The 26774-nt window shown below is 42.7% G+C and overlaps 1 protein-coding gene across 3 annotated transcripts in view; it reads right to left on the bottom strand.

The window, feature by feature from the left end:
- Ac76E (adenylate cyclase type 2 Ac76E) overlaps positions 1-25441 on the bottom strand; it is a 1381264-nt gene extending 1355823 nt beyond the window's left edge. For all 3 annotated transcript variants that reach the window (XR_011018659.1, XM_068228989.1, XM_068228988.1), the window contains exon 1: positions 25369-25441. The gene's annotated coding sequence lies outside the window, so the exon portion shown is untranslated. The remainder of the gene's footprint in view (positions 1-25368) is intronic.
- Between the last annotated feature and the right edge of the window lie 1333 nt (positions 25442-26774).

The following is a 26774-nucleotide window of genomic DNA, read 5'->3' as shown; positions in this document are numbered from 1 at the left end:
GGCAAATGCCACGGCCGCTTCCTTCCCTCTTCCTTGTCGATCCCTTCCAATCTTCCCATCCCCCGCAAGGCCCCTGTTCAGCATTGAAGGTGAGGCTGCCTGGGCGAGGTTCTGATCCTCATCTTCAGTTGTATCCCCGACCCAAATTCTCCCAATCCAGGACACTGTTCTTGAGGCGGTAGAGCTGGGATCACTCTCTAAGTCCGAGGGAATAACCAACCCTAGAGGGTAAAGGGATTAAGAAAGAAAGAAGGAATAACTAAATGTAATCCAAAACTCGATTGTTTTATATGGTCTCTTTAAAGTAATAAAAATCACAACTGCGAATTTTTTTTATTCTAAATTCCTGCCTAATAGTTTTATCATTCGTTTTTTTAGATATACGGTTTCTGAATATGTATAGTGTGCATGGTATGTTGGTCTTTGGTCCAAGGGGTCTCTGATTCGATTCCAGGTCTGGTGGGGAATTTTAACTTTCATTGAGTAAATTCCTCTGGCTCAGGGACCGGATGTTTGTGGCGTCTTCAGTATTAGAATTCATTTCAGATAGGGCCCCATCTTTACAGATACGCAGGTTGCCTATAGGGAGTCAACTCGAAAGACCTGTACCAGGCTTCTCCGCAAATCACACAATTTTATTTTTAAGATTTTTATTGTTATTATTATATTATCGAGCGAGTTGGCCGTGCGGTTAGGGGCGCGCAGCTGTGAGCTTGCATTCGGAAGTTAGTGGGTTCTAACCCAACTGTCGGCAGCCCTGAAGATGGACTTCCGTGATTTTCCATTTTCACACCAGGCAAATGCTGGGGCTGTACCTAAATTAATGCCACGGCAGCTTCCTTCCCACTCCTACCCCTTTCCTATTCCATCGTCGCCGTAAGACCTTTCTGTTTCGATGCGACATAAAGCAACTAGTCATTTTAGTAGTAGTAGTAGTAGTAGTAGTAGTAGTAGTAGTAGTAGTAGTAGTAGTAGTAGTAGTAGTAGTAGTAGTCCATCGTCGTACTACGGTACGAAATTCGATGTCTCTATAGATGTGTCAATTTGCCTTTCTTCTTCTTCTGTTAGTAGATTTCCTCCTAGATATATCTTATATATTGCTTTGATCATCGTCTCGTTTTGGACCAGGAGTTATAAAATAATAAACGACGCTTACTTACCTGAAAGCAAACGACTGAGCGGCAGGGGTTTTCTCTCTTCCTATTCACTACTGTAAACACATAGCCATACCAGCCACCAAACCACCCTAGTATGATTTAAATATGAAGCTTTTACCAATGTTCAAAATATGACCTAATGTCAAAATGAGTCTGTGCCTACTGAGGCTGTGCTGGTGAGGGTTTTTCAAACACTATTTTCCCACGTTAATGTGGTGTCGGCTAAGCATCCAGGCTCAGTTACGGTCTTGATCGGGTACCATCCTGATAGTCATAGTGAAAATTACACGCAAAATCGCCGGGATTCGAATCCTGAATAATAATGTCAATAGTTTATATCCCACCAACTACTTTAACGGTTTCCGAAGAAGACGAGGTGTGTAAAATTGGTCCCACAGTAGTTCTTTTCATATGCCGGTAAATCTACCGGTACGAGGCTGATATAAAATTGATCATCTCCAAATATTACCGGAGTGAACCCGTCAACTTGAGCTTAAAAGGCCAGCGCTCTACCGTTTAAAAATGAAATCATCCATCCCAACTAGGATCCGGAAAGCATCATAAATGAAATATTCGAAGAAATACTGATGTTTTATTTATACACAGTTACATGTATAATTTTTACGTAAATAATAAACAACAGTGAATCCCACTTAAGCAATGCTTGTGTGTGGGCTTGAGTGAAATAACAGTTAAATGGTAACAAACTATTTAAATTTAGTTTACACTGACTGACAGAGCAAATGCAACACCAAGAAGGAGTGGTTCGAAAGGGATGAAAGTTGGGGAAAAAACAGAGACGGCACGGACGAATAATTGATGTTTATTTCAAACCGATATGCAGGTTACACAATGCGCACGGCATCGACTCAGTAGGATGTAGGACCACCGCGAGCGGCGATGCACGCAGAAACACGTCGAGGTACAGAGTCAATAAGAGTGCGGATGGTGTCCTGAGGGATGGTTCTCCATTCTCTGTCAACCATTTGCCACAGTTGGTCGTCCGTACGAGGCTGGGGCAGAGTTTGCAAACGGCGTCCAATGAGATCCCACACGTGTTCGATTGGTGAGAGATCCGGAGAGTACGCTGGCCACGGAAGCATCTGTACACCTCGTAGAGCCTGTTGGGAGATGCGAGCAGTGTGTGGGCGGGCATTATCCTGCTGAAACAGAGCATTGGGCAGCCCCTGAAGGTACGGGAGTGCCACCGGCCGCAGCACATGCTGCACGTAGCAGTGGGCATTTAACGTGCCTTGAATACGCACTAGAGGTGACGTGGAATCATACGCAATAGCGCCCCAAACCATGATGCCGCGTTGTCTAGCGGTAGGGCGCTCCACAGTTACTGCCGGATTTGAACTTTCTCCACGCCGACGCCACACTCGTCTGCGGTGACTATCACTGACAGAACAGAAGCGTGACTCATCGGAGAACACGACGTTCCGCCATTCCCTCATCCAAGTCGCTCTAGCCCGGCACCATGCCAGGCGTGCACGTCTATGCTGTGGAGTCAATGGTAGTCTTCTGAGCGGACGCCGGGAGTGCAGGCCTCCTTCAACCAATCGACGGGAAATTGTTCTGGTCGATATTGGAACAGCTAGGGTGTCTTGCACATGCTGAAGAATGGCGGTTGACGTGGCGTGCGGGGCTGCCACCGCTTGGCGGCGGATGCGCCGATCCTCGCGTGCTGACGTCACTCGGGCTGCGCCTGGACCCCTCGCACGTGCCACATGTCCCTGCGCCAACCATCTTCGCCACAGGCGCTGCACCGTGGACACATCCCTATGGGTATCGGCTGCGATTTGACGAAGCGACCAACCTGCCCTTCTCAGCCCGATCACCATACCCCTTGTAAAGTCGTCTGTCTGCTGGAAATGCCTCCGTTGACGGCGGCCTGGCATTCTTAGCTATACACGTGTCCTGTCGGCTGAGAAATCACGGTACGAAGTGGGCCATTCGCCAACGCCGTGTCCCATTTATCGTTCGCTACGTGCGCAGCACAGCGGCGCATTTCACATCATGAGCATACCTCAGTGACGTCAGTCTACCCTGCAATTGGCATAAAGTTCTGACCACTCCTTCTTGGTGTTGCATTTGCTCTGTCAGTCAGTGTATAGTACACAGTTATCCTTCATATATATTTAGTCAATAATTGGTGTTGGCAATTATTTAAAACAGTAATTCAAGGGTAGCGTACACATTATCCAACAATTGCAAATATAGACACAAATGGAACTCCACAAAATCGTATTAAATAGACCTACTACTACTACTACTACTACTACTACTACTACTACTACTACTACTACTACTACTACTACTACTACTACTAAAATGTCCGACTCGTTGTCTGAATGGTCAGCGTACTGGCCTTGGTTCAGAGGGTCCCGGGTTTGATTCCCGGCCGGGTCGGGGATTTTAACCTTCATTGGTTAATTCTAATGGCCCGGGGGTTGGGTGTTTGTGCTGTCCCCAACATTCCTGCAACTCACACACCACACATAACACTATCCTCCACCACAATAACACGCAGTTACCTACACATGGCAGATGCCGCCCACCCTCATCGGAGGGTCTGCCTTACAAGGGCTGCACTCGGCTAGAAATAGCCACACGAAATTAAAATTTAAACTACTAAAATGTTTTCGTTCCTCCTCTGAAGGGGGAAGCGGCCATCCTAGACGGTGACGCCGTCTCTCAGGCCAGAAGATTTGTTACGGTGAAGGAGATGTGCGAAGAAGGTGAGAGGGTTGGCGGCCTTGGCCTATATTATGAACTGTCCCGGCATTCGCCTTAGTGCAGGAGAATGGAAAACCACGAAAAATCATTCTCAGGTAGCCGACGGTGGGGACCAGCCCCTCTCCGTCTCCCGAATGCAGAGGCGTAGAGCCACGGCAGAGCCGCGGCCACCCCTCCTCTGCTCCGTTGGTCGGGTGGAGTGCAGAGCTGTCGGACCAGCCAAAGCCCACTCTGTATTCATGTCAAATATTAAATGAGATCAGAACGCATACAATGCAAGATGAAAGTTTAGGCCAGAAGACGCAAAACAGCAGGTTCAGCGAATTAAGATAGGTCGTAGCAGTGTAGCAGGCACAATTTATTTATTTTTTTAAAGTTATTTTACCGACGTGTGGCTTTGTCCGCCTATTAAACTTTGCATTTTTCCAGAAGTACTTATCGAATTATTTATTTGCCGTACGGCATACTAACTTTACAACAAGATCTAACAAGATGTAACTGAAAGTCGAACATAAAGAGCAATGAAAATCCATAAAATGCCTCGTGTCATCAAAACGTCCCGCAGGGTTACCTGGGTACGCTCTCAAGGGGCACCCTTGTATTGAATAAATGAAATCGTTGGAAACTGAGACAAAAACAACCCACTATTTTACATGTTTAGTATATGAATGTCTACGCCTTAGTTCCACTTCCTGAAACGGAGCCGGGGATGAGGTGATATAAGATTATATGGCAAGTTTTTATGACCCGATGGCTTTCAGTCGCCAACCTCAGTTGAGCTAGTGATGATGGTCAATGAAATTGGGTAAGAAATTAAAAACTGGCGTATGGCTTTTAGTGCCGGGAATGTTCGAGAACAAGTTCAGTTCGCCAGGTGCAGGTCTTTTGATTTTATTCCCGTAGGCGACCTGCGCATCGTGATGGGGATGAAATGATGATGAAGACGACAGATACACCCAGCCCCTGTGTCAGCGAAATTAACCAATTCCCGCCGGGAATCGAACCCGGGCCCCCTGTGACCAAAGGCCAGCACGCTAACCATTTAGCAATGGAGCCGAACAATGAAACTGGGTAAGGAGATGGAAGAGCTTGGTCCCATAGCCGGGGCGCGTTAACACGCGCGGCCACTTGCTACAACAACAACAACAACAACAAGAAGAATAATACTAATAATAATAATAATAATAACGTGAGGGGCGTGATGGCCGAGTAGCATTGTCATTGGCTTCACACCAAGGCGACTACGGTTCGATTCCTGACTAGTACAGGTAGATTCTTTGAAATGAAAAGTTACTTTCTGTGGTTCAGATTCTATATAAAACTGGAGGAACTGCAACTATGATCACAATATCAACAGTCACGTGAAACTACAAGCTAGCTTGTTTCAATAATGATATTTATAGTTAGTAATATTATTAGTAGTAGTAAGTCTGCCTGGTGGCCATGATCGTTAAGGCGTTGAAGGCTAAATGGTCTGACATCGTGGTTAGCCGGTTCGAATCCCGTTGGTCGAAGACATTTTCACCATCAGAATGTTGGCCGGCAGGGTGGTGGTGTACAATTTCTAATCTCTAGATTGGGTGCAAAAAGCCTGGATTAAATTCCAAACCTCTCCGCAGTACTCATATGGAGTGAAGGCATATGAAGCTGTTGATGGTGATTCGTCCCTCGAATGGGGACATTAAGCGTTGAGCAGACCCCTTGGTGTTATTCGACAGGAGTAGGCTATGTACCGGCACGGGGTTTCACCCTCTCCCTTCCTACTATCATATACCGCATCAAGTCATTCATTTAATCGCATTAATTCCTTTGATAAGGTCGACGTCAGGGAGGGCATCCGGTCATTAAAACCCGCCACGACAGATTCATCTCACCTCATATCCGACTCCGTAGAGAAATGGGACAAGGGTTGGACAAACAAACAACATTATTAGTAGTAGTATCATTATAGGTCCATTATAGGTCCATCTCTGTGGTGTGGTGGTTAGTGTGATTAGCTGCTATCTCCGGACGCCACGAAATTTGAAAAGTGGTATGAGGACTGGAACGGTGTCCACTCAGCCTCCGGAGGTCAACTGAGTATAGGGGGTTCGATTCCCAGCTCAGCCATCCTCGAAGTGGTTTTCCGTGGTACCCCATTTCTCCTCCAAGCAAATGCCGGGGTGGTACCTAACTTAAGGCCACGGCTGCTTCCTTTCCTCTTCCTTATCTCTCACTTCCGTTCTTCCCATCCCCCCACAAGGTCCCTGTTTTGCATAGCAGGTGAGGCCACCAGGGCGAGGTAATGGTCCTTCTGCCCAGCTGTATCCCCCGACCCTAAGTCTCACGCTCCAGGACATTGCCCTTGTGGCGGCAGAGGTGGGATTCCTCGCTGAGTCCGAGGGATAAACCAACCCTGGAGAGTAAACGGATTAAGAAAGAAAGAAAGAAAGAAAGAAAGAAAGAAAGAAAGAAAGAAGTATTACAGTCCGACACCTTCGTAGCATCAAGGCCCTACACCGCTGGCTGCGCAGTAGCGTGTGACTGGGGAAGAGCTGTCCATGCGCGAACCGCCATGTTGCGGGCACTCCACAGATCGCCGAGGAGACCGTAGTATGGAATTCATGCTTTAACTTACATTACGCACGAATGAAAACACCTGTCGACAGGTTATTTTTATTCCTGCGACACAGGATAACACGGTAAGAACAGATGTTCATCAGATACATCCGAAATAAAATGTTAAAAAGGCGCCGCATTAGAAAGCAGAAGATCCGTACGGAAATTCCCGTCAGTTCGCAAACCAAAACTACTGTACTAATTTTAAATCAAAAGCCTCGCAGAAATTATACAGAGCAATAATCCTGAGGTCTGAACAGTACCAGTGGACCGTGAGGTGTGAAAGTCTCTTTGTTCCTTCACATTAATCTCCGGTAAGCGTTTGATACTGTTGCATTCCAAGCATCAGGGAAACTTAGCCATTCCCAGGTCCTAATTCATCAAGAATAAATGGCACAGCCTACATCGACTATGCAAAATTCTCTCTCATACTATTCTCATCTTAAATACCAATATTAGGCCTACTGATTTTATAAACTCGAACTAAAAGATTTTCTGAGCGCAAATTAAAATTGAAAATGCATTCTTTTATATTACAGGAGCATTATGATTCAAATAAGGAAGAGGGTAAAGGAGCTTGAATATCAAGCATAGATGAATATAACAGTTAAACATGTAATTTGATTAGTGTTTTCTAGTGCAAAGTAGAAGTCAGCCTAGCAAACTTCTCTGGAACAGCATACTTAACAATTCTATTATAAAGGAGATGTGAAAACACAGATAATGGTATTAATGAATCATTTTTCTGATAATTGTTAATAATTTGAAGTCATATTTTGACCTAAAAATAGATGGCTTTATCAAGCTTTATTAATCATATTTTCCATATTCTAGATCCTTATTTATCGAAATTTTAACACGGGTACACAGTCTGTAAGAACAAATATGCGTTTTTTCAGAAGAGATATTTAGATCTTAAGAACTGTCCTTAATGAAATGAAAAACGCCAAGAAGAAGAAGCAGCCTAAACATTGAGAATGCCACGTCCATACATCCCTGAATCCACCACTCTATAGTCCATTCTCGATTATGGTAATTTTATAACATTTCAATTTCTACTCACTTGTGAAAAGAAATATCAGATGCTTTCTGATAGCGATTTGTACCATTGAAAGCAGCACAAGAGGTCACCATCGTGAATAGTTCTCCACTACGTACTTAGGCGTACGGCTTAACTTAGGCCTACTCTCCTTTAATATCGCCGATCAATGTAAGCTCGCACTTATCACTAAAAATAGTTGCCAGTACTATAAATTATCACATAACACAACCACCGATCAGCTAACCGATAGGAATCACCAAGGAACTGTAAACAGCATCACGTGTTAAGCATGCATTCGAAATTGAAGTGCCCGCAACATGGCGATGCGCAAAGATATTCAATTCTCCGCATAGCACCATCGCGCTCTGTGAGTCTAGATAAGTAATATTAAAGTCTTTGCGTAGGATGATCAGCGTCGAGGCCTTCGGTTCGGAGGGTCCTACGTTCGATTCTTGGCCGGGTTGGACATTTCGGCTGCGTCTGGTTATTTTCTGAACCTGGAGGAATCGGTGTTTATGTTTGTCCCAGCACACCCCTCTTGATGCGAACACACCACACTAAATTACAAACCACCACAGAAACGCCCAGTAGTGAGTACATCGCTCTACATAGATTGACGTCAGGAAAGACATCCAGTCTTAAAACAGGGTCAAATCGACATGTGCTACATAGTGCACCACCGTGGGCCCACTAGGGATTGCGAAAAGTGGTCGAATAATAATAATAATAATAATAATAATAATAATAATAATATTTGTTAAAGGTTCAAGAACAATGAATTTTAAGAGACGGTGGAGTGTTGGTATTTTCTCTCCTGACCTCAGCCGCGATTACACCAGCTGTCTTGGGAATAAAATACCAATGACTGGAGGACTGTGCATCAGAGGTCGACTGTTTGTGAACGACAAGTTCATGTATGTTATACAGCATAATAGAAGAAATGGCAAGAATTCCACCTTTTGAGCCGCCCCATGCCGCCTTTCTTGCGGCTAGCCAAATTTGACTCTTGAATGAAATTTTTATTTGTTTCACATTACACAGCACAATGTGAGCAGGAAGCACGTTTACCAGTCTTTAGCGTAGTCGTTAAGGAGAAATTATCTTTTGTTACTCTTTCAAGTGATATGTCGTGCATTCGGGTCGCATAATTGCTATTTGCAGGTATCATCCAATCAACCAGTCATCAATGATTTGCATTTAGGGATGTCGTCCAGATGGCAGATTATATATCAACTAGCAAATGTACCCGTGCTTCGCTACGGTATTCTTCATTGTAATCGAATATCTAAGTAAATACTGTACATGCAGTTAGTAAGATTGTTTTTAAATTGCATGTCTCTTAGCGTTATCCGAGAAACAGCATGGAGAGGTCCCCATACGTTGTTTCCAATGTAGATTGTTTGTCACGGATTTGTGATGATAACGGCAGGCTCACTTGCCTGCTGCCATTCACAATCGAGTTGGTAAGTTTGCATTATAATTTCAGGCCTAGTGCTCGGTCACAATCGGTTTGGGGAGTTTTCGTTACAATGGCAGGCCCCTTTCCTACTTCCAGACGACCGGGCGAGTTGGCCGTGCGCGTAGAGGCGCGCGACTGTGAGCTTGCATCCGGGAGATAGTAGGTTCGAATCCCACTATCGGCAGCCCTGAAAATGGTTTTCCGTGGTTTCCCATTTTCACACCAGACAAATGCTGGGGCTGTACCTTAATTAAGGCCACGGCCGCTTCCTTCCAACTCCTAGGCCTTTCCCATCCCATCGTCGTCATAAAACCTATTTGTGTCGGTGTGACGTAAAGCCCCTAGCAAAAAAAATACTTCCAGACAGATTACAGTTGAGGAGTTTTTATTATAATGGCAGAAAACTTCCCTACTACCAGTCGAAATTGAGTTGTGCACTTATCATTATAATGACAGGCCCATTTTCCTACTACCAGCCAGCTTACTGCCAATCACACCAAGTTGATGAGTTTCCATCAAAAGAGCAGGCCACTATGCCTAATGCCAGTCACATTTTAGATGGGTACATTTGTTTATAATGGCGGGCACCCTTGCCTGCAGCCAAACACAATCGGGTAGGGGAATTTTAAACAAAACTGCATGCTCCCTTGCCTTCTGAAAGTCAAATCGAGAAGTGAATTATTCATTACTATGGTAGGCCTTCTTTACTAATGCCAGTTACACAGGAGTTGGAGAAAGACCCCTTTCCTACTACCAGTCAAAGTCGGTGTGGAGAGTACTGATTACAATAGCAGACACACCCTTTCTCGATCGCTGCAAATCGACATCAGTGAATATATATAGATCGACATACGAAAGTATATGCATGTTTACAATATTGCAGACCTTCATTTACAGATTAACTGCTGCTAAACGATACGTCATATCACCAAAGGATTGTACCATAAGACGCAAGATTTAGCGGCCTAAATGGCTGGTAGTATCCAGTAATCGGGAGATAGTGGGTTCGAGCCCCACTGTTGGCAGCCCTGAAGATGGTTTTCCGTGGTTTCCCATTTTCACACCAGGCAAATGCCGGGGCTGTACCTTAATTAAGGCCACGGCCGCTTTCTTCCAATTCCTAGGCCTTTCCTATCCCATCGTCGCCATAAGACAAATCTGTGTCGGTGCGACGTAAAGCAAATAGATTTTTTTTTTTTTTAATGGCTGGTCCTATGATATCTCATCTATTCATGCGTCAGACTTAGACACGTTGAATAGGGTAAAATTTTTGTAAGATTATCTCACATGTCATTACTTTTCGTATAATTATGTGACAGCTACATACATAGCATTTGGCTCACATATGGCTACTGGGTGGACCAATCTTCGTGTAGAGTTTGATGATTCTATCTTTCCTATAAGTGATTGAAAGTATGAATTATGCATGTGAAAAGTCCAAATTTACTTGACATCGAGAAATAGACAAAAATCAAACGTAAAATGGATACAGATACGACAAAAAGTCATAAGACTAAGGTTGTAATTCACTCCAAATTGAACGGAGATTGTGCCATCCGTTATGTGATAGGACTTCCCGAAGATCTGCACCATCATTAAAAATTGCCTCCATATTTCGATATTCTTCGGGGATAAAGAGTGAAAAATTTAAAAATCTTGGAAATTTTCCGACCGTTACAGGTTAAAACGTATAATTTTGCCAAATTTCATGTTGGTCTGGCAGATTATGCCGCAATCTGGATTTTGGGCGAGGAGGGTAAAAATTAGGACTTTCAGGAAACTGAACAAAAAAATACGCAGATGGTCATTATTACCCCTTAAACAGGTAGCTGTACGAAAATTTCGCCAAAATAGTCAATGTACAGGCACACAGTCGTTACGATTTTATTTATATAGATAGGTAAGGAATATGCTCCACGTACAACACATTTTGGGCTATGTCCGCTGCATTTAACCTGCAAAACCGACCATTCATGATATCTCCCTTATTAATACTCGTGTCGAAAAAATGCACATGAAAATAAAAAGTTTTAGAAATGGATTTCCATCAAGTTGGGTCGATTTTCAATCAGCTTGGTCTTCTACTGTATATATTGTGGAAGAGTAAAATCACCACTTCGGTTCTCTATAAACCGTCGGTCCATTCCGGGAACATGAAATGTTATTGATCTTTAAATGCTACCTTTGGACAGGTGGCTGCTAAATATAAAGTTTTATTCAAATATCTTCATTCGTTTTCAAGTTGTAAGAAATACTCTTAACACGCACCCGCTGTTGAGTTAAGTCCGGTGGGACATGTACCGAAAAACGGTCCGTTAATGATATCTCCCTTATTGATCTTCGTATCGAAATGATGCAAATGAGAAAAAAGTTTAGAAATTAATTTCTATTACGGCAGGTAGATTTCTATTAAGTTTGGCTGTGTATATTTTGTAGGAGTGCAAAATCACGGTTTCGGTTTCGTATAAACCCCCAGTCAGTTCAGGGATTTAGAAACAATACTTGCCCTGAAATGAAATGGCGTACGGCTTTTAGTGCCGGAAGTGTCCGAGGGTATGTTCGGTTCGCCAGGTGCAGGTCTTTGATTTGACGCCCTTAGGCGACCGGCGCATCATGATGAGGGTGAAAAATGATGATGAAGACGACACATACACCCAGTCCCCGTGCCAGAGAAATTAACCAATGATGGTTAAAATTCCCGACCCTGCCGGGAATCGAACCCGAAAACCCTGCGCCCAAAGGCCAGCATGCTAACCTTTTAGCCATGGAACGGACAATATTTGAACTAAAACCTGCCCAAGGACAGGTGAATTCCAAATATGAAGTTTGGTGGACAGACAAACAGACAGACACACACAGACACCAAAGCTAAAAAATTGCAGATGGTTATTATTACAACTGAAGCGGATAACTGTACGGAAATGTAGCCAAAATAGCCAATGTACACACACACTCTAGAAGTGCAGACCTTTCCTTAGAGAGTTACTGCATTGAAACTGTACGACATAACTACAAACGGACTTCACCATCAGACGCCTCGTTTAGTGTTCTACATGGATGGTCCCATGACATCTTCTCGTATCTCCTATATTTATGGTTTCATTGAGTTAGAGTCATTGAATGGGGTGAAATTGTGTACAGTTTTCACATACTACTTTATATTTTTGATACTCATGTGACAGCTAGAATCATAATATTTGGCTATCATATGGCCATTGGTCATGTCAATGTGCGTGTGGAATGTCATGAGTCTATCTTCCCTATATGTGTGACAAATGATAACTTATACGTGTAAAAGTACAAAATTAAATTGAAATCGAGAAATACAGCTCTATTTAACGTATAAGGGATAGAAATACGACAAAAAGTTATAGGACCAAAGTTGTAGATCTCTCCAAATTGAAAAGCGATTGTGCTTTCTGATTTGTGATATGACTTACCGATTAGCCAACAATTAGTCCGACTCGTTGGCTGAATGGTCAGCGTACTGGCCTTCGGTTCAGAGGGTCCCGGGTTCGATTCCCGGCCGGGTCGGGGATTTTAACCTTCATTGGTTAATTCCAATGGCCCGGGGGCTGGGTGTTTGTGCTGTCCCGAACATCTCTGCAACTCACACACCACACATAACGCTATCCTCCACCACAATAGCACGCAGTTACCTACAGATGGCAGATGCCGCCCTCATCGGAGGGTCTGCCTTACAAGGGCTGCACTCGGCTAGAAATAGCCACACGAAATTATATATAGCCAACAATTATCCCGAAACGAAAGTCTGCACCGTCGTTAAAATTGCATCCATATTTCGATATTTTCCGGGGCCAAAAGTTATACATTTGCATAGCATAGAATATTTCTTCAATGAAAAGAGTGTCCAGTTTTCAGGATTAGCACTTGCATACATACGAAGTAATTAAGGAAGAAAATAACACAGTTAAGAAAGCTGACATTAATAGAAAATGGATTATAACTGAGGATAGCCGGATGGCGACAAATATGTAAATACCAAGTGAATGTATTGGAAAATCAAATGCCCCTCAATAAATTATACTGGTTTGAGTTATGGATGTAAGAAAGCGGTACCAGAGGAGAAATTTAGGCGCAGCGATTCTTAGGTAACTTAAACAGATAAGATGACTAATGGTGTTATTACTTAAGCTATTCGAGGACATAAATTCCAACGATATTCCGCCAATATCCCGCAGAATGGCCAATTGACGCCTCTCTTGCCTTCTGCCCAAGGAACAACCATGAATTTAAAGGCATGATGAGGAAAATGGCAATACGTTACTTCCCCGCTGGCATGCAGTCAGAGGCGTTGCCATGGTAACCTATAGGTTCGTTATCGGTCTGTCTATCGGTCTCTCAATGCAGAGCATGATACCCGCAGATAATAGTAAATTTCTCCGTCTTTTGAAGAGTAAGGTAAATTATGAACATAACGAAAGTTCTTTATAATGAAGATGCGTATCACATACGGTCCACGGAGATTACAGAAAATCAATAGTATAAGAGAAAATGGAGGAAAACCGTTCTGGTTTTCCTATAAACCCCCCGTCTATTCAAAGATTTTAAAATGATATGCATATCGGAACCTTCCTCGGGATGAGTATAATCTAACTATGAAGTTTGGTTGAGATCTATCCAGCCGTTTCGCCGCGATGGTGGAACAGACAAACAGACAGACAAACAGACACGAAAAATAAAAACCATCGATTCAGTCTTGAGTTGACCCAAAACGGATAAATATCTCAAAAATTGGCCAAACAAACGAAATTACAGACAGCGGACCCCCTACAACTTTATTTATATAGATTGTTTAACTAGCCTTTCTTTAAATGTTTTCAAAGAACTTGGAAAATGTATCGAACATTTCGTTAATCAATTATTTTAATCCGTTACCCCTCGTCCTATCAATGAATATTTACCGCAATTCGTCCTCTTGAATTCTAACTTTATCTTAAGATGTTTTATACTTTAAAAGCTCCACCCAAGCTTATTCGTTTACTAAATCTTTCCACGCCACCTCTCCACAAACAGCTCTGAACATGCCACATAGTCGAGCACCTAAGTCTTCCCAGTCCATTCGCCTGTGGGTGGGGGCAGTAGAATAACACACATGGTATCCCTTACCTGTCGTAGAAAGCGACTAAGAGGGCCCCACGGGCTCTGAACTTGGGAGCGTGGGTTGGCGACCACGAGGTCCTTAGCTAAGTCCTGGCATTGCTTCAACTTCCTTGTGCCAGGCTCCTCAATTTCATCTATCCTATCCGACCCAAAATACCCTCGTAACCATTTAAAGATATCTGTAATCTTTCTTTATAACTTCGTTAATGTGATTACCCCATTGAAGATCATTCCTTATATTAACACCTAGGTACTTACAGTGATCCCCAAGAGGTACTATCACCCCATCCACACAGTAATTAAAACTGAGAGGACATTTGCTCTTCGTGAAACTTACAACCTGATTTTTCATCTCGTTTACCACCATACCATTGTCTGCTGTCGATCTCACAACATTGTCAAGGTCTCCTTGTAGTCGCTCACAATCCTATAACTTATTTACTGCTCTTTATAATATAAAATCATCCGCAAATAGCCTTATCTGTGATTCCAGTGCTTTACTCATATAATTTATATATATATACTGTATATAAGAGAACATAAAGGACCAACAATACTGCCCTGTGGGACACCTCTCTTGATCAGTAGCGGCGATTGGGAATTAAAAGTCGGGGTGCAAAAAATGTACAGACAACAAAGAGTTCCCGGTTTAGTGGGATATAGCGGGCGGTGGGGGAGGGGTACAGCGAGGTAATGTATGAAAATTGGGGGAAAAAATCTACAAAGTGGTAAGTTTCTGATGCTCTCTGAGTGAATTTCCACAGAGATGTAAAAATTTTACCTACTTAAGTGCGGTAATAATAGTTTTTGAGATTTTGATTCAATACTAGAATAATTTCACCAAAGGAACAATACACACGTGTATTATAATTTTATTAAATAGAAGTATGGCGGGATTATGCAATTAAAAATAATTTAGTATTTGACTACACACTAAGAAGCTAACAGACACTAAAGAGACTGCTAGACTGACGAAACCGCGCGGCAGTTCTTGGCAAAATATATACCCCTGCTACCCTTTCTCAGAGCACATGCAAAGTCTCCACTACTTGCTCTGGCGCTATGCAAATAGGTTAGCCGCGACGAACGACATGTTGTGCGTATTTCCGCTAATAATTAAAGGACTAGCTAAAATGAAATGGCGTATGGCTTTTGGTGCCGGGAGATCCCAGGACGGGTTCGGCTCGCCAGGTGCAAGTCTTTTGAGTTGTCGCCCGTAGGCGACCCGCGCGTCGTGATGAGGATGAAATGATGATGAAGACAACACACACACCCAGCCCCCGTGCCAGGGAAATTAACCGATGATGGTTACAATTCCCGACCCTGCCGGGAATCGAACCCGGGACCCCTGTGAACAAAGGCCAGCTCGCTAACCATTCAGCCACGGAGCCGGACTAGCTGATAAGACAACAGAGCTTGTACAAATTGCCTTTTTTAATAATTCCTGTAATTCGTAGCTTGGCTCGGCTAAAATAAAGTAGAAATATAGTTTTCGCCGCTACTGCTCTTGATCATTACAGGATCAGATAACGCTTCACCTACTCTAATTCTCTGAGTTCTATTTTCTAGAAATTTAGCCACCCATTCAACCACTATTTTTCCAAATCCAAAAGCCAACATTTTCGTCAGTAATGATCTACCCTATCAAAATCCTTGGATACGTCAATAACCATACAGTTCATTTGACCTCCTGAATAAAAAATATCTGCTATATGTTGCTGGAGGGGTTGCCTGGCCGAGGCGGTAAATGCGTGCTCTATTCATCCGGAGGGACGATGGTTCGATTCACCGTCAGTAAGTCGAAAAATTTAAGAAACTTTCGGAGTTGCATATAGCCCTGAGCTTCTCTCAGCTTACATAAAAAATGAGTACCAGGTTAATTCTTGTGGACAAAGGTGGCCGGGAGTAGAGCTGACCACTCTACGCCACCAAGTGCTAAGGTTACGGATAATGGAAGACTTAACCTTCCACACCTCCCAGGGCCTTCATGACCTGTACGGAGATGACTTTGCTTTGTTTTGCTTTGCTTTGTTTTGATTTGTCTAGTAACATCAGAAATAATGCTTTCCCATAGCTTACAGATAACACATGTCAAGCTCACTGGCTTGGCATTTTTTAATTTTTTTTTTTTTTTACAATTTGCTTTATGTCGCACCGACACAGATAGGTCTTATGGCGACGATGGGATAGGAAAGACCTAGGAGTGGGAAGGAAACGGCCATGGCCTTAAGTAAGGTACAGCCCCAGCATTTGCCTGGTGTGAAAATGGGAAACCACGGAAAACCATCTTCAGGGCTGCCGACAGTGGGGTTCGAACCCACTATCTCCCGGATGCAAGCTGACAGCTGCGTGGTCCTAACCGCACCGCCATCTCGCCCGGTTTTATATTATTTACCCTGTCTCGTATGCACTGGGTCTACTATGCAACACTCCATCAGGTTTATGATATTCACTAATCGCTGAGATCTTTCTATCACGTAGCTGTCATCTTGCATAGATAGTGAGTTCTAATCCCACTGCCGGCAGCCCTGAAGACGGTTTTCCGTGGTTCCCCATTTTCACGCCAAGCAAATGAATTAATGCCATGGTCGCTTCCTTCCCGATCATAGCCCTTTTCCTATTCCGGCGTCGCCATAAGACTTGTCTGCGTTATAAAGCAAATCGTAAAATAATAACAGTAATAATAATAATAATAATAATAATAATAATAATAATAATAATAATAATAATAATAATAATAATAATAATAGTCTAATAATAATAATAATAATAATAAGTTATAACCCACAGAATACACAGTAGTACATAAAAATCTTGCGTCTTGAGTGACAGGGCCCTCAGTTTTCCGTGGAAATCCGTCTCCCTAGGACATGATATTCATTTGAAAATTCTTACTCGCACTGACCTAGAATCCAACCACGGTTGCTTTGGTGCGATGGCAGTGACGAGGTCACTCGGTATTCACTCCCACTAACAACTTAATCTGCGTCTCCTACAATACCACGGATAATAGAACGTTCTGCTGTACGCTTTATCCCTTGTGCAGGAAGAATTCCAATATCAAGGATGAGGTAGAAGCGTGGTAGAGAACTTACTACAAATAATACCTGCACCCCTACGATTCACTGTAAAATATCGAAAATAATGATTAAATGTTACCATATGTATATTGATTTTCCAAGTATTGATTCATTGCGCTCGAAACCCCAGTAGTGTTTCGGTTCTTCTCGATTGTGTTATTATTATAAATATCCCAGATCGTAAGACATTACAGTAAGTTTATTAGTAAGAGATATTTAATGATTTTTCAAGAAGTGTGAAATCTTAAAAACACTTCATCAATAATTTCAATGTGCTGTGCGCTGATTCCAATCGCAAAAAGACATCTATAGCTATGGCTACACCTGCAGGAAGACTAGCCACGGTCACAAGGCATGTAGATATTTCCGATCCAAACCAAACCTATACCACATTCTTCTCAGTTCTATAAAGTAAAGTCATCTCCGTACAGGCCACGAAGGCCCTTGGAGGGGTGGAAAGTAAAGGCTTCCACTATCCGTAACCTCGGCACTTGATGGGGTAGAGTGGTCAGCTCTACGCCCGGCCGCCTTTGTCCCCAGGAATTAACCTGGTACTCATTTTGGTGTAGGCTGAGTGAACCTCAGTGCCATATGCACCTCCGGAAGTGGAAATCTCGTTTCTTAAATTTTACGACTTCCTGACGGGGGTTCGAACCCACGTCCTCCCGGGCGAACCGAGAACGCCTTTACCGCCTCGGCCAGGCAGCCCCTAGGTGAAGTTCTATCCATATCTATATTTCATCCTTTCTTAATCCGTTTGCCGCCCAGCGTTGGCCTTCCCCTCGGATTCAGCGAGGGATCCCACCTCTACCACCTCAAGGTCAGTGTCCTGGAGCGTAAGAGTTTGGTTCGGGGATACAACTGAGAAAAAGAATCAGTACCTCGCCCAGGCGGCCTCACGTGCTATGCTGAACACGGGCCTTGCAAGGGGATGGGAAGATTGGAAAGGGATAGACGAGGAAGAGGTAAGGAAGTGGTCGTGGCCTTAAGTTAGGTACTATTCTGGCATTTGCCTGGAGGAGAAGTGGGAAACCATGGAAAACCACTTCCAGGATGGCTGAGGTGGGAATCAACCCCTTCTACTCAGTTCAGCTCGTGAGGCTGAGTGGATCCTTTTCCAGTCCTCGTACCACGTTTCAAATTTCGTGGCAGAGCCACGGGAGTGTCAGCTAATCACAGTAACCACGACATCACCGAGGCGGAACATATCTGTACTGAAATAATATAATTTTGTCTGTACAATTAAAATCTTCGCCTCATACTCCGTTTTTATGTCCGATTAAGTACACAAAAGTCAAAAGTTGCTTCAGTTCAATGTTTGTTTGTTTGTTTGTTTGTTTGTTTGTTTGTTTGTTTGTTTGTTCGTTTGTTTGTTTGATTGTTACTGTATCACAGAAAAGCTGTTTAAAACTCGATATTAAGTTTAGGGATAGCCGGATTGTGCACTAAGTCAGTACTTCTCAAACTGTAGTCCGCGGACCTTCAGGTGTCCCTGAAGCTTTTTCAGAGGATCCGCAAACGATTATTGTGAACAGGGAAATTCTTTTCTTCCCTCGAAAGCCTTTCTTTAAAATGTGGAAAGGATGTTAGAAGAGCATTAGTTATAAAGTCGTCAATTCTTACTAATATAACTCATAAATTCCATAATCTTCACGAGTTATAATAGTGTACGACTAAATTTTTAAAAAATGATCACGAGGATTTTATAAGTTTTGTTCTTAATGGTCGTTGGTTTAAATATTATCATAACACATATTAAAGATAAACTTGGTGAGAGTGATAAACTGTTGGGAAGTGCGTCTTTTAGATCAGTTGAGTCTCGAGATGTTCCAGTAAAAAGGAAATACATTAAATATTGTGATGAATATCTGCCGTACGAGTAAGTTTTTTTTTTTTCCACAGGTTGCTTTACGTCGCACGGACACAGAGAGGTCTTATGGCGACGATGGGACAGGAAAGGGCTAGAAGTGGGAATGAAGGTACAGCCCCAGCATTTGCTTGGTGTGAAAATGGGAAACCACGGAATACCATCTTTAGGACTGCCGACAGTGGGATTCGAACCCACTATCTCACGAATGCTGGATAATGGAAGCACTTAAGCGACTGCAGGTATCGAGCTCGTTACAAATAGGGTATAAGTATCTACGAGTACAACAATTAACAAAGCAAGTTCAGTGTGATATATATTTTGATGTTCTCTTGAACGATGTGTGAAACTTGTTTATTACTTCGTAGGTACCGCTATCTTTAAAAAAGAATATCCGGACCATTCTGGTTGATCAATTGCTTTTTAATGACATCCATAGAAATTCAAAAATATGATCGAACATATTGCATGGTCCGCCTCTGTGGTGTAGTGGTTAGTGTGATTAGCTGCCATACCCGGAGGCCCGGGTTCGATTCCCGGCTCTGCCACGAAATTTGAAAAGTGGTACGAGAGCTGGAACGGGGGCCACTCAGCCGCGGGAGGTCAACTGAGTAGAGGTGGGTTCGATTCCCACCTCAGCCATCCTGGAAGTGGTTTTCCGTGGTTTCCCACTTCTCCTCCAGGTAAATGCGGGGATGGTACCTAACTTAAGGCCATGGCCACTTCCTTACCTCTTCCTTGTCTATCCCTTCCAATGTTCCCATCGCCCCGCAGGGCCCCTGTTCAGCATAGCGGGTGAGGCCGCCCGGGCGAGGTACTGGCCATCCTCCCCAGTTGTATCCCCGACCCAGAGTCTCACGCTCCAGGACACTGCCCTAGAGGCGGTAGAGGTGGGATCCCTCGCTGAGTCCGAGGGAAAACAGACCCTGGAGGGTAAACAGTTAAAAAAGAAGAAGAAAATACTGCATCGGGAAGTAGGAATGTAACTTACAAACTTTTCAGTGTGTCTAACATTCAAGTTTAATATAAATAATACACCATAACAAACCTGTGAAACAAAAGAAATGCACACTGTTGAACAAGGAATGCAATCTGGTAGCTACGTGACCCAAACCGCGTGGCCACTTGCTCGTTGTTATTATTATTATTATTATTATTATTATTATTATTATTATTATTATTATTATTATTATTATTATTATTATTATTACCCATAAAATCATCATATAATTTAAGGATTATCCATAAACAAGATAGTTTATAAAAACAACATATTTATTGGAGAAACAGCTTTTGGATAACTGTTAGACCTAAGTCCATAAATGCACTGGTGAACGTAAAAAGAATTCACAAAGTCGCAATTGAATTAAATTAATAGCCACCGTACTGCATTTGCGATTTAAATATATGATTATAATTATAATTACCGGGCGAGTTGGATGTGCTGTTAGGGGCTTACAGTTGTGAGCTTGCATCCGAGAGATAGTGAGTTCGAACCCCACTATGGGCAGCTCTGAAGATGGTTTTCAGTGGTTTCCCATTTTCACACCAGGAAAATGCTTGGGCCTGGACCTATCTGTGTCGAACACAAATTGTAAAAGAAGGTAAAATTTGTTATACCCGTCATTGTAGGGGAATGGGGAAGGCACACCATTTGCTAGCTAAAATTCAGTAAAATCAAAATTGTTGTAGCTCAGGAACTTCAATCCAACTCCTTGGCTGAATGAATATAGAAGGTCGGGGGATTTTAGCTACGTTTGATTAATTCGTCTGGCTCCGGGCCTGGGTGCTAGTATTCGTCTCAATACACTCCTCACCCCACTGTCGGCAGCCCTGAAGAGGGTTTTCCGAGATTTCCGATTTTCACATATGCAAATGCTGGGGCTGTACCTTAATTAAGGACACGGTCGCTTCCTTCCCAGTCCTAGCTCTTTCCCATCCCATCGTTGCCATAAGACTTATCTGTGTCGGTGCGACGCAAAACAAATCGTAAAAGAAAAAAGAGAAATACAATCCTCTTCACACGCACACACACACACACACACAACACTGTACTACCAACAACAAACCGAGCAAACTAGCTGTACGATTTGTGCCACGTAGTTCTGAGCTTGCTTCTGGGAGATGGTGGGATCCAATCCCACTGTCGGCAACCCTGAAGATGGTTTGCCGTGGTTCCCCATATTTTGCTATTTGCTTTACGTCGCACCGACACAGATAGGTCTTATGGCGAGGATGGGATAAGAAAGGCCTAAGAAGTGGAAAGAAGCGGCCGTGGCCTTAATCAAGGTATAGCCCCGGCATTTGCCTGGTGTGAAAATGGGAAACCACGGAAAACCATCTCCCGATTACTCGATACTGGCCGCACTTAAGCGACTGCAGCTATCGAGCTCGGTGGTTCCCCATATTTACTCCAGGCAAATTCTGGAGCTGTACGTTAATATTCCTAGCCCTATCCCTGCTCCATCCTTGTATTACCGGAAACCTTCGATGTGTTAGTGCAAATTAAATGACAAGAAAAGAAAATAAACAACCAAAGGCAACCGAAACATGCAGCAGTGAATACATCCCTTCCCATGGAGTACACGTCAGAAAGGGCATCCGAACTTAAAACAAGGCCAAATCGACATGCGTGATACAATTGGCATCCAAAACCCCACCACGATGTAGGAAAGGTGAGAGAGGAAGAAAAATAGCTCAGGAGTTGCAAGTGTTGCTTAAGCAAAATTTTGTATGCTTAACTTACGGTATATTCATTATCACTTACGGTAGTGTTAATATTTTTTTTAAAGCTTAGTAATTATTTCTAACTGTCTATTGACGTTTTGCAGTCAAGTGGGGTCTGTAATATAAATACCGGCACTGCAATTTAATTACGATTTGCATGATTCTTTTTTGAAATGACTGAAATAATTATTTCAACAAAATCGTGAGTTTCCAAACAAATTACATTAAGTAAAAAGTCTTACTTCTGAGAAAAACAGTTTGTAAAGTTTCCAGTCTTTCCTTGCCAATACCTGTTCTAAGAAGAAGAAGAATACTTAGCTTTAGAATTTTGTAATAGGTTTGTATCTAGAATAGCACTATATGGCTGAAATTGTATTAATCAAATTTACTTAAAATACATTCCTCTTTTGAGACAGCACAAAACAGGAAATTTAAAAATTCAGTAACCAAAACGAACTCGTACGACTTCATGGATATCACCAGTGAGCAGAACAGAGAAATCATATTCGTCAGCGTGAAAATGTCAAACCCAAAAACGAGTTAATGTTGTTTGCTTGTAAATCCACGATTTATCACCAATATCTGCTCTATGTAGAAGAAGAAGAATATTTACCTCTAAAATTACTGGTATGCAGTGGGTTTGTGTGAATATCTGTATCGAAAACCTGCAGGTTCACATTATAAAAAAGTATGTAGAATAATTTCCTATCTAACCACAGTAACATGCAGTTTTCTTCAAACAGGAGATGCAATCCATCCTCGCCGGAGGTGGTGTCACGGTTATCTCTATTAGTTGCCGTCCTCGGAGGCCCGAGCTCGGTTCCCGGCATTGTTTGAATACTTTTTTTGCTAGTGGCTTTACGTCGCACTGACACAGATAGGTCTTACGGCGGCGATGGGATAGGAAAGGCCTAGAGCAGGAAGGAATTGGCCGTGCCCTTAATTAAGGTACAGTCCCAGAATTTGCCTGGTGTGAAAATGGGAAACCACGGAAAACCATCTTCAGGGATGCCGACAGTGAGATTCGAACCCCCTATCTCCCGGATGCAAGCTCACAGCCGCACGCCTCTAAACGCACGGCCAACTCGCCCGGTTGTTTGAAATTTAAGATGAAAAGTAAGGGGGGGCCTGGGTGGCTGCAGCGACCCCAGAAATAACTGCGATAAGCTGAAGAAAGTAAGTTCTAGAATCTCTTAAGATACTACCTCAGAAAATATATTTATTGTGACACGTTTCATGTAATTTTGGCACTGTTAATTATATTTTTAAATGTTAAATTACACACGTCGAAGATAGTAGTCTAGAGCACATTGCTCTTTTTAATAAAATACACCACCATACAAACTTTCATCCAATTGTCTTAATCAATTACGATGAAAACCACATATAAAAGTGACTTACGGAAAACGAACATAATGACAGGGTAGAATGTATCAAAGGACATAAATGGACATTCACTTTTGGAGTAGTGAAACATTATTATTTTTTTATCACCAGATTAAGGAGGAAAGTATATTCGCTGGTTCCTTGGCCGAATGGTCAGTATAGTGCCCTTAGGTTTATAGGGCCGTGAGTTCCATTCTCGGCCGAGCCGAGGATTTTATCTGCATCTCGTTAATTACTCTGGCTCGAAAGATGGGTGTTTGCGGTCTTTTTAATACACTAGTTCTCCACTGAATGAGTTGGCTACATGATTCAGGTTACATAGCTGTGAGCTTGAATTTGGGAGATGATTTGTTCGAACTCCACTGTTGGTAGCCCTGGAGAAAATTTCCCGCGGTTTCCTATTTTCACGCGAGGTAAATGCTGGCTGGGGCTGATCCTTAGTTAAGGTTATGGTCACTTCCTTCCCAGTCCTAACTCTGTCCTTAAGACCTGTCTACGTCGATGTGACGTAAAACCAATAGCAAATAATAATAATAATAATAATAATAATAATAATAATAATAATAATAATAATAATAATAATAATAATAATAATAATAATAATAAGCCTTTGCTGGTGAGATGTAGTGTTTACAGTGCACTATGTCTTCTGGTATGGGCTAGAATTAATTTGTTACTTTCATTGACCTGTCTCAGTCTCATCCTTGGCTTTGACAATATAACAGTGACCGAGGTATGGGCGATGATAGTAATACCATTATGCAGCCAGTTCCTGTTATGAATGGTATGAAAATATCACTCATAGGGTTGGTTGGTGCGTGCATTTCAGTGGGCTTGGCAGACTGTTATGTGAGCAACTTCTGGCGCGGTGAGGAAAGCAACGGGAATCTACCTCACTTCTCATTTCCCTAGTACGCCTCTTCAGTGATGCCTAGGCCTTCTATGACAGCTATTGGCATAGATGTGGAGGATCAAACCAGCTTTCGGGCTGAATGGCCAACATACATACAATAATAATAATAATAATAATAATAATAATAATAATAATAATAATAATTACCTACCACCACAAAAACACGCCATATTGAATTACATCCCTCCACATAGGGTTGACGTCAGGAAGGACATCCAGTCTAAAAACTGGACTAAATCCACATTAGTGCTTACCCCAGATAATTAAGAGAAAAGGCCAAGAAGAATAAGAATAAGGAGAAATGTTATCTAACCGAAATTTGCTGAAGGCAAGGGAGAATAAAAGTGCAGAGATTTGATAAAACTGAAAAAGTATATCAGAGGAAATCAGGCTCATTACGGTACTTAAAGTTGTCATACGGAATGTAGTGGCAGCTTCTTTTGAACAAACATGGCTGTTCAACTGTATGAAACACTTTTACCAAGCAGAAATTAAACGAATATTTAAGTATTGTGATTAATTTTAAAACCAATATTACTACCAAATCAAGAAAAGCCGCAAATATATACAGTATATCACAAATACAGTTCATGTTTAACCGAGGGAGTTGGCCGTGCGGTTAGGGATGCGCAGCTGTGAGCCTGCAGTCGGGAGACAGTGGGTTCGAATACTACTACCGGCAGCCCTGAAGATGGTTTTCCGTGGTTCCCCATTTTTCACACCAAGCGAATGTTGGGGCTGTACCTTAATTAAGGCCACGACCACTTCCTTCTCACTCGTAGCCCTTTCCTGTCCCATCGTTGCCGTAAGACCAGTCTGTGCCGGTGCGACGTAAAGCATTTTGTAAAAAAAAAAAATGTTTATTTTTTAATCTACTTGAAATTACAGATAACCGAATGATCCAAGAATACTGCAACAAATGTATTCGAAAAGCGTACATTATGTATTACAATTTTCTGTCATTTTTCCAACGATTGGTATTCTGCAGCATTGCCTGTCAGAAGAATTTTTTTCTTGTTTTTACGACATAACAAATAATGAAATTATTCTTGTGGTTTATAAGCAACGCCTGACGTTATTTTTACAAATATCTAATGTTCATTACAATTATTTCTCTTTGCCAGATATTGTTCGGAAGAATTTCATCGTTCCGCCAATTTAAAAAAAGACATAATAGCCTCCAATTTTTAAAATAAAGCTCTGTTTTAAGCGATGTCAAAACATGGAATTCGTTGAACATAAAACAGGGATTGAAGAGACGTGCACCTTTACTTACGTTTTAATATCGCACGCGAGGTCGCTAGGCTATACAGGAGAGCAGGCACAACGCGCGGCCGCACGGCTTCGCAAAACGCGGGCAACTGGTGGGATCAACTGGCTACGCTACTTCCTCGCGCTGGTCACAGATGTCGCACGAGAAGCGTGACGCCTGTGTGACGACGCGTGTTCGTTCGCTTGCCACGACATAAATGTCACTATTCTAGCTTCTTGCTGACATATATATCATTCATTGCTCGAAAGCTGGCAATGAATCGATTGCTGTTTCTTCCGACAAAGAGACTCAATTATTTTAACGATAGCAATTACCTGTTCTGAATACTTCCGTGAAAATGAAAATCCACAGCCTGTTTCCAGTCATTCGACCGGGTCAGGAATGGAATGAATGAAGCCCCCATCTAGCGGCGAGGATGGGAATTGTGCCGGCTCCCGAAGCCTGTCGCACTCCTCTGGGGCAATGATTAATGAATGACAGACGAAATGAAATGATATAGGAGAGTGTTGCTGGAATGAAATATGACAGGGAAAACCGGAGTACCCGGAAAAAACCTGTCCTGCCTCCGCTTTGTCCAGCACAAATCTCACATGGAGTGACCGGGATTTGAACCACGGAACCCAGCGGTGAGAGGCCGGCGCGCTGCCGCCTGAGCCACGGAGGCTCTGAATACTTCCGTAGTGATGAAATTTCTCCAATTTATTTTAAGGAAATTGTTGCAGTACCTATAGCAAACACTAATTAAGGTAATTTATTGATATTTATTTCACCACAAAATTCCACTGAATAATGTTTAAAATACTCCATAAACATTATTATGTGTTGTTACGTATTAGCAGTTCACATCAATCAACATTTGACCAGCTAGAAATATTCAGCCTTCGTGGTTTCGACTTAGCTCTTCAACATTTATTGCCCTTTACTTATATATGTTTACTAATGCAAGGCCATCTAACCGGTCCTCTCCCATTGTACTTGTAGGTTTTTAGCTTACATAGGGCCGAGAAACTTCTCTCTGTAAAGGCTGTCGTGACTGGACGGGTGGCAAATATTTGTAGCAATATCCTAACATTGGGAAAGAAGTCTCCATTAGATAGAGTGAATATATACAATTTTTTGGCTTTTTATTTTCTTCCGGATTAGACGTTGTCCAATTGTCTCTACATAGTGATATTTTCTTTCTTAATCTGTTTACCCTCCAGGGTCGGTTTCTCCCTCGGACTCAGCGAGGGATCCCACCTCTACCGCCTCAAGGGCAGTGTCCTGGAGCGCGAGTCTTTGGGTCGGGGGATACAACTTGGGAGGAGGACCAGTACCTCTCCCAGGTGACCTCACCTGCTTTTCTGAACAGGGGCCTTGTGACGGATGGGAAGATTGGAAAGGATAGGCAAGGAAAAGGGAAGGAGGCG

Source organism: Anabrus simplex, chromosome 8 (genome assembly GCF_040414725.1).
Source record: "Anabrus simplex isolate iqAnaSimp1 chromosome 8, ASM4041472v1, whole genome shotgun sequence".
Classification (NCBI taxonomy): Eukaryota; Metazoa; Arthropoda; class Insecta; order Orthoptera; family Tettigoniidae; genus Anabrus; species Anabrus simplex.
Note: the sequence above shows the minus strand (reverse complement) of the source record. Positions and strands in the feature narration are given on the sequence as shown.